This window comes from Galeopterus variegatus, unplaced genomic scaffold (assembly GCF_000696425.1).
Source record: "Galeopterus variegatus unplaced genomic scaffold, G_variegatus-3.0.2 Scaffold2366, whole genome shotgun sequence".
Lineage (NCBI taxonomy): Eukaryota > Metazoa > Chordata > Mammalia > Dermoptera > Cynocephalidae > Galeopterus > Galeopterus variegatus.
Genome location: NW_007728477.1, coordinates 1 through 7,312, shown reverse-complemented (window position 1 = coordinate 7,312; position 7,312 = coordinate 1). Strand labels below are relative to the sequence as shown.

Below are 7,312 nucleotides of genomic sequence, written 5' to 3'. Positions count from 1 at the left end.
GGGGACCTGTACGAACCTCTCTCAGCATTGGACAGATCATCTAGGCAACAAATTAAGAGAGAAATAAAGGATTTAAACCACATATTAGACCAATTAGACTTGGCAGATATCTACAGAACATTTCATCCAACAACCACAGAATATACATTCTTCTCATCAGCACATGGGAACATTCTCCAGGAGAGACCATATGTTAGGTCACAAATCAAGCCTCAACAAATTTTTAAAAATTGAAATCATTTCAAGTATCTTTTCAGATCACAAGTTAAAACTAGAAATCAATAAGAAGCAAAACTCTAGTTAAAGCTATAGGTCCAAGAAGAAATTAAAGAGGAAATCAAAAATCTTTTTGAAACTAATGAAAATAAAGACACATCATACCAAAATCTGGGGGATACTAAAAAGCAGTACTAAGAGGGAAGTTTATTGCAATACATGCTTACATCAAAAGAATGGAAAGATTTCAAATAAACAACCTAATGCTACATCACAAAGAACTAGAAAAACAAGAACAATCCAATCCCAAAGTTAGTAGACAGAAAGAAATCATTTAGTGAGAAGATAAACAGAACAGACCAACCATTAAATAGCTAACTCAAAAAACAAGAGAGAAGACCCAAATAACAAAAATCAGAAATGAAAAAGAAAACATTACAACTGATACCACAGAAATACAAAGAATCATTAGAGACTATAATAAACAACTATACGCCAACAAATTTGAAAACCTGGAGGAAATGGATAAATTTTTGGATACATAAAAACTACCAAGACTGAAGCCAGAAGAAATTCAAAACCTGAACAGACCAATTACATGCAACAGATTGAAGCAGTAATCAGTGGTCTCCCAACAAAGAAAAGCTCAGGGCTGGTTCTACCACACCTTTAAAGAGGAATTAATACCAATTCTCTTCAAACTATTCCAAAATATTGAAAGAGAGGCCACTCTCCCAAACTCATTCTATGAGGCTGGCATTACCCTGTTACCCAAACCAGACAAACATAAAACAAAGAAAGAAAACTACAGGCCAAAATCTTTGATGCACATAGATACAAAAATTCAAAATAAAATATTAGCAAAGAGAATACAGCAACATATCAAAAAAAATTATGCACCACGAGTAAGTGGGATTCACCCTAAGAATGCAAGGACAGTTAAACATACGCAAGACAATAAATGTGATACACCCCATCAACAAAATCAAGCACATAAACCATATGATTATCTCAATAGACCCACAAAAAACATTTGAAAAAATTAAACATCCCTTCATGATAAAGACTCTCAGCAAACTAGGTATACAAGGAAAGTATCTCATCACAACAAAAGCCATATACAGTAAACCAACCAGCAATATCATCCTGAGTGGGGGAAAGCTAAAAGCTCTTCCCTTAAGAACAGGAGCAAGACAAGGATACCCATTCTCACTCCTATTTAACATAGTATTGGAAGTACTAGCCATAGCAATCAGGTAAGAGAAAGAAATAAAGGGCATCATGTGGATTTATCCCAGGAATTCAAGGATGGTTTAACATATGCAAATCTTTAAATATGATATACCATATTAATAGAAAAAAAGATAAAAACCATATGATCATTTCAATTGACAGAGAAAAAGCATTTGATCACATTCGATCCCACTTAATGTGATGAACAAAGCAGAAGTGAAAAGTTTGTACCAAAGATTACAGGCCAGGGTACAGTATAAGAAAATACTTACGTTTAAATATTAATTTTGCTTTTTATAGATAATTTCATCTGGCAATTTTAAGAAACTCTCAATGTGTTTGCAGAATTTCTGAACCATCTCAGTAACCAATTAGACAACAATCATGATACCTCACCTTTGGAGCCTGATTTCCCTCACACAAAACAACAAAGTAGTTTATCTTATTCGATAAACTGTGGGTAAGAAGAAATGCATATCAACTTTGGAACCAATCTGAGTAAGTCCAAACTCAAACTCATCACTCTCTAGGTCTGAGGCCTTGAAAAAATTATTTAATCTCATTTATTTCTATTTCATCATTAGGAAAATGAGATACAAAAATCTTATTTCACAGGACTGTTTTAAGAATTAGAGGTAATGCATGAAAAGACAGTAATACCTAATGGGATTTCAAAACTGATTCACTCTCTATTCCTCCCCATTGGACAGACAGCTGCATCTTCTTGTACAGTGCCAGCTGCATCCCTGAGACACAATGGTGAAAGTTAGAGTAAACAGATTTGGCTATAGTGGGCTCTTGGTCCCCAGAGCTGCTTTCAACTACATAAAAGTGGATATTTTTGCCATCAATGACCCCTTCACTGACCTCAGCTATACGGTGCCAGTATGATTCCATCCATGGCAAGTTCAATGGCACAGTCAAGGCTGAGAATGGGAAGCTTGTCATCAATGGAAAGCTTATCTCTACTTTCCAGGAAGAAGATCCCACCATCAAATGAGATGATGCTGGTACTGAATATGTTGTGGAGTCCAGTGGTGGCCTCACTACCTTGGAAAAGGCTGGGGTCACTTGAAGAGTGGAGCCGAAATGGTCATCATCTCTGTCCCTTCTGCTGACACCCCCATGTTCGAGATGGGCAGGAACCACGAGTCTCAAGAAACTAAATTGCTCTTCAGCTCCCTCAAGATCATCAGCAATGTTTCTTGCACCACCAAGTGCTTTTCCCTCCTGGCCAAGGTCATCCATGACAGCCTTGGCATCATGGAGGGACTCAGGACCACAGTCCTTACCATCCTTGCCATAAAGATGACCATAGATGGCCCTTCTGGGAAACTGTCACTTGACAGTTAAGGGGCAGCCCAGAACATCATCCCTGAATCTACTGGTGCTGCCAAGGCTGTGGGCAAGATCATCCCTGAGCTGAATGGAATGCTCATTGCTATGGCCTTGTGTATCCCCACCCCCAAAGTTGTGAGGTGTGGCTCTGACCTGCTGTCTGGAGAAAGCTGCCAAATATGTCACGTATTGCACACAAGTATTGATATTCAACTCTTTACCTCACAGATATGTAAAATCAACTATGTTACAATAAAATATTTAAAAAAATAGAAGATGGTGAAGCAGACACCGGAGAGACCCCTATGGGGCATCCTGGGCTACACTGAGGACCAGGTCGTCTCCTACAACCTTAACAGTGACACCTACTCTTTCACCTTTGATGCTGGGGCTGGCATTGCCCTCTACAGCTACTTTGTCAGGTTCATTTCTTGGTATGACAATGAATTTGGCTACAGCAATGGAGTGATGAACCTTATGGTCCACATGGACTCCAAAGAGTAAGACCATAAGCCCCAGTGAGAGCACAAGAGAAAGAAAGAGGCCCCCAGATGCTGGGGAGTTCTTCCCCCAACTCAATTCTCCTCTCCTTGATGCAGTTTTCATCCTAGACACACTGAGGAAGGGGAGGGGCTTAGGGAGCTCCGCCTTGTCATGTCATCAACAAGTACGCTGTACCCAGCCAAACAAAACAAAACGAAATTGTTATCTCATTATGAATAATTTGTACAATCACCTGATAAGGTGACCAGGGCAGTTTCATTGTTTCCATTCTACAGATATTACTGCTGAAGCTCAGGGAAGGGAAAAATTGAAAGTCTAATGGCTAGTAGGTAGTTGATTTAGATTTGAATTTAAGTCTTCTGATTTCCAGCCCAATTTTCTTTCTTTTTTTTTTTTTGTTAGCCTTTTTTCTTGGCTTCTGAAATATATTTCCCATGGCATTTCTGACCCTGTTTGTAGGAAAAAACAACTGTTTTCTTTTATTCTCACACTCAACATTTCCAGACACCAAATGTGCAAGATGTTTTCCACAACAATTAAATTCAGTTCTCGGGTGCACATTAACTAGGTGTCTCACAATTTAACAGAGTTCTGCCATTCTCTATTTGGAGATACTCCCTATGTGGCTACTGTACTTTAAAAAGAAATATTTATTTATTTTAATTGACTCATTGTAATTGTACATATTTATAGGTTACAATCTGATGTTTTGATACATATATGCTGTATAATAATCAGGTCAGGGTACTTAATGTATCAATCACCTCATTCATTTATCATTTCTTTGTGATGACAACATTCAAAAGCCTCTCCTCTAGCTATTGTGTAGTATACAAAACCTAACTGTTAACCAAAGTCACCCTACTGTGCCATAGAAACTACCTACTAGCCATTAGACTTTCAATTTTTCCCTTCCCTGAGCTTCAGCAGTAATATCTGTAGAATGGAAACAATGAAACTGCCCTGGTCACCTTATCAGGTGATTGTACAAATTATTCATAATGAGATAACAATTTCGTTTTGTTTTGTTTGGCTGGGTACAGCGTACTTGTTGATGACATGACAAGGCGGAGCTCCCTAAGCCCCTCCCCTTCCTCAGTGTGTCTAGGATGAAAACTGCATCAAGGAGAGGAGAATTGAGTTGGGGGAAGAACTCCCCAGCATCTGGGGGCCTCTTTCTTTCTCTTGTGCTCTCACTGGGGCTTATGGTCTTACTCTTTGGAGTCCATGTGGACCATAAGGTTCATCACTCCATTGCTGTAGCCAAATTCATTGTCATACCAAGAAATGAACCTGACAAAGTAGCTGTAGAGGGCAATGCCAGCCCCAGCATCAAAGGTGAAAGAGTAGGTGTCACTGTTAAGGTTGTAGGAGACGACCTGGTCCTCAGTGTAGCCCAGGATGCCCCATAGGGGTCTCTCCGGTGTCTGCTTCACCATCTTCTATTTTTTTAAATATTTTATTGTAACATAGTTGATTTTACATATCTGTGAGGTAAAGAGTTGAATATCAATACTTGTGTGCAATACGTGACATATTTGGCAGCTTTCTCCAGACAGCAGGTCAGAGCCACACCTCACAACTTTGGGGGTGGGGATACACAAGGCCATAGCAATGAGCATTCCATTCAGCTCAGGGATGATCTTGCCCACAGCCTTGGCAGCACCAGTAGATTCAGGGATGATGTTCTGGGCTGCCCCTTAACTGTCAAGTGACAGTTTCCCAGAAGGGCCATCTATGGTCATCTTTATGGCAAGGATGGTAAGGACTGTGGTCCTGAGTCCCTCCATGATGCCAAGGCTGTCATGGATGACCTTGGCCAGGAGGGAAAAGCACTTGGTGGTGCAAGAAACATTGCTGATGATCTTGAGGGAGCTGAAGAGCAATTTAGTTTCTTGAGACTCGTGGTTCCTGCCCATCTCGAACATGGGGGTGTCAGCAGAAGGGACAGAGATGATGACCATTTCGGCTCCACTCTTCAAGTGACCCCAGCCTTTTCCAAGGTAGTGAGGCCACCACTGGACTCCACAACATATTCAGTACCAGCATCATCTCATTTGATGGTGGGATCTTCTTCCTGGAAAGTAGAGATAAGCTTTCCATTGATGACAAGCTTCCCATTCTCAGCCTTGACTGTGCCATTGAACTTGCCATGGATGGAATCATACTGGCACCGTATAGCTGAGGTCAGTGAAGGGGTCATTGATGGCAAAAATATCCACTTTTATGTAGTTGAAAGCAGCTCTGGGGACCAAGAGCCCACTATAGCCAAATCTGTTTACTCTAACTTTCACCATTGTGTCTCAGGGATGCAGCTGGCACTGTACAAGAAGATGCAGCTGTCTGTCCAATGGGGAGGAATAGAGAGTGAATCAGTTTTGAAATCCCATTAGGTATTACTGTCTTTTCATGCATTACCTCTAATTCTTAAAACAGTCCTGTGAAATAAGATTTTTGTATCTCATTTTCCTAATGATGAAATAGAAATAAATGAGATTAAATAATTTTTTCAAGGCCTCAGACCTAGAGAGTGATGAGTTTGAGTTTGGACTTACTCAGATTGGTTCCAAAGTTGATATGCATTTCTTCTTACCCACAGTTTATCGAATAAGATAAACTACTTCGTTGTTTTGTGTGAGGGAAATCAGGCTCCAAAGGTGAGGTATCATGATTGTTGTCTAATTGGTTACTGAGATGGTTCAGAAATTCTGCAAGCACATTGAGAGTTTCTTAAAATTGCCAGATGAAATTATCTATAAAAAGCAAAATTAATATTTAAACGTAAGTATTTTCTTATACTGTACCCTGGCCTGTAATCTTTGGTACAAACTTTTCACTTCTGCTTTGTTCATCACATTAAGTGGGATCGAATGTGATCAAATGCTTTTTCTCTGTCAATTGAAATGATCATATGGTTTTTATCTTTTTTTCTATTAATATGGTATATCATATTTAAAGATTTGCATATGTTAAACCATCCTTGAATTCCTGGGATAAATCCACATGATGCCCTTTATTTCTTTCTCTTACCTGATTGCTATGGCTAGTACTTCCAATACTATGTTAAATAGGAGTGAGAATGGGTATCCTTGTCTTGCTCCTGTTCTTAAGGGAAGAGCTTTTAGCTTTCCCCCACTCAGGATGATATTGCTGGTTGGTTTACTGTATATGGCTTTTGTTGTGATGAGATACTTTCCTTGTATACCTAGTTTGCTGAGAGTCTTTATCATGAAGGGATGTGTAACTAATAAGGGGTGACAGAGTGGGGAAGTCCTTCCCTTTTCAATTTTCTCTCAATACATTTGGACTACATAAACGAGGGAACCTTAGTTTTGTGCTATTTTTCTTTAAATCTCCCTAACATTTAATAATCTCCCTTTTTTATCAAGGAAAGGGCAACTTCAGGCTCGGATCTTTCACTGGGAAACCTTGTCTAGCTAAGAGTTTTTATAAAATAGCTCTGTTTTTGTTTATTTTCAGTTATCTTCTATTTATGGCAACTGATTCTGGTTTTCTAGTTATGATAATGACATCTAGTTTCTTTTTATAGCAAATTTATTTGAATAAAACAAAAGTGAGTCAATTTAAAGAAAGTATTAAGTAAACAATAGCTCACGTGGTACTCAGATCTGGCAAAAATCATCAAGATGGTTTGCAGATCACTGAAATATGTGAAATCATGATCCATACCCACCCCCTGAATTTACAAGGAGTCCAAAGTGAAGAGCTAATTATGAGCACAAACTTGAACTAGAACCTAGTGTCTTCTATCTTTCCTGTCTCCACTATACCAAACTCCCTCCCCAAGTTCTGAAGTGCTTTTTCTCCTTCCCATTGTTTTTTCTCTAAAACTTTCTTTTCTATCACCAAGCTGTTTCTTTTACTGAAATTTAGGTGGCGTTAGTTTCTACTGGATCCAAATCACGTTGGCAGATACATCATAACTGCGTTGTCAAGAAATTTTTTGCATCACTTTAACTGTATTAAGGTCTACATTCAACTAAAATCCACATGCTCACAA

The 7,312-nt window shown here is 39.0% G+C and overlaps 2 pseudogenes; one reads left to right on the top strand and one right to left on the bottom strand.

Moving 5' to 3' along the window:
* Positions 1 to 2,205: 2,205 nt before the first annotated feature.
* On the top strand, positions 2,206 to 3,291 carry LOC103597623 (annotated as a pseudogene).
* Positions 3,292 to 4,502: 1,211 nt separating this feature from the next.
* LOC103597622 lies at positions 4,503 to 5,588 on the bottom strand (annotated as a pseudogene).
* Between the last annotated feature and the right edge of the window lie 1,724 nt (positions 5,589 to 7,312).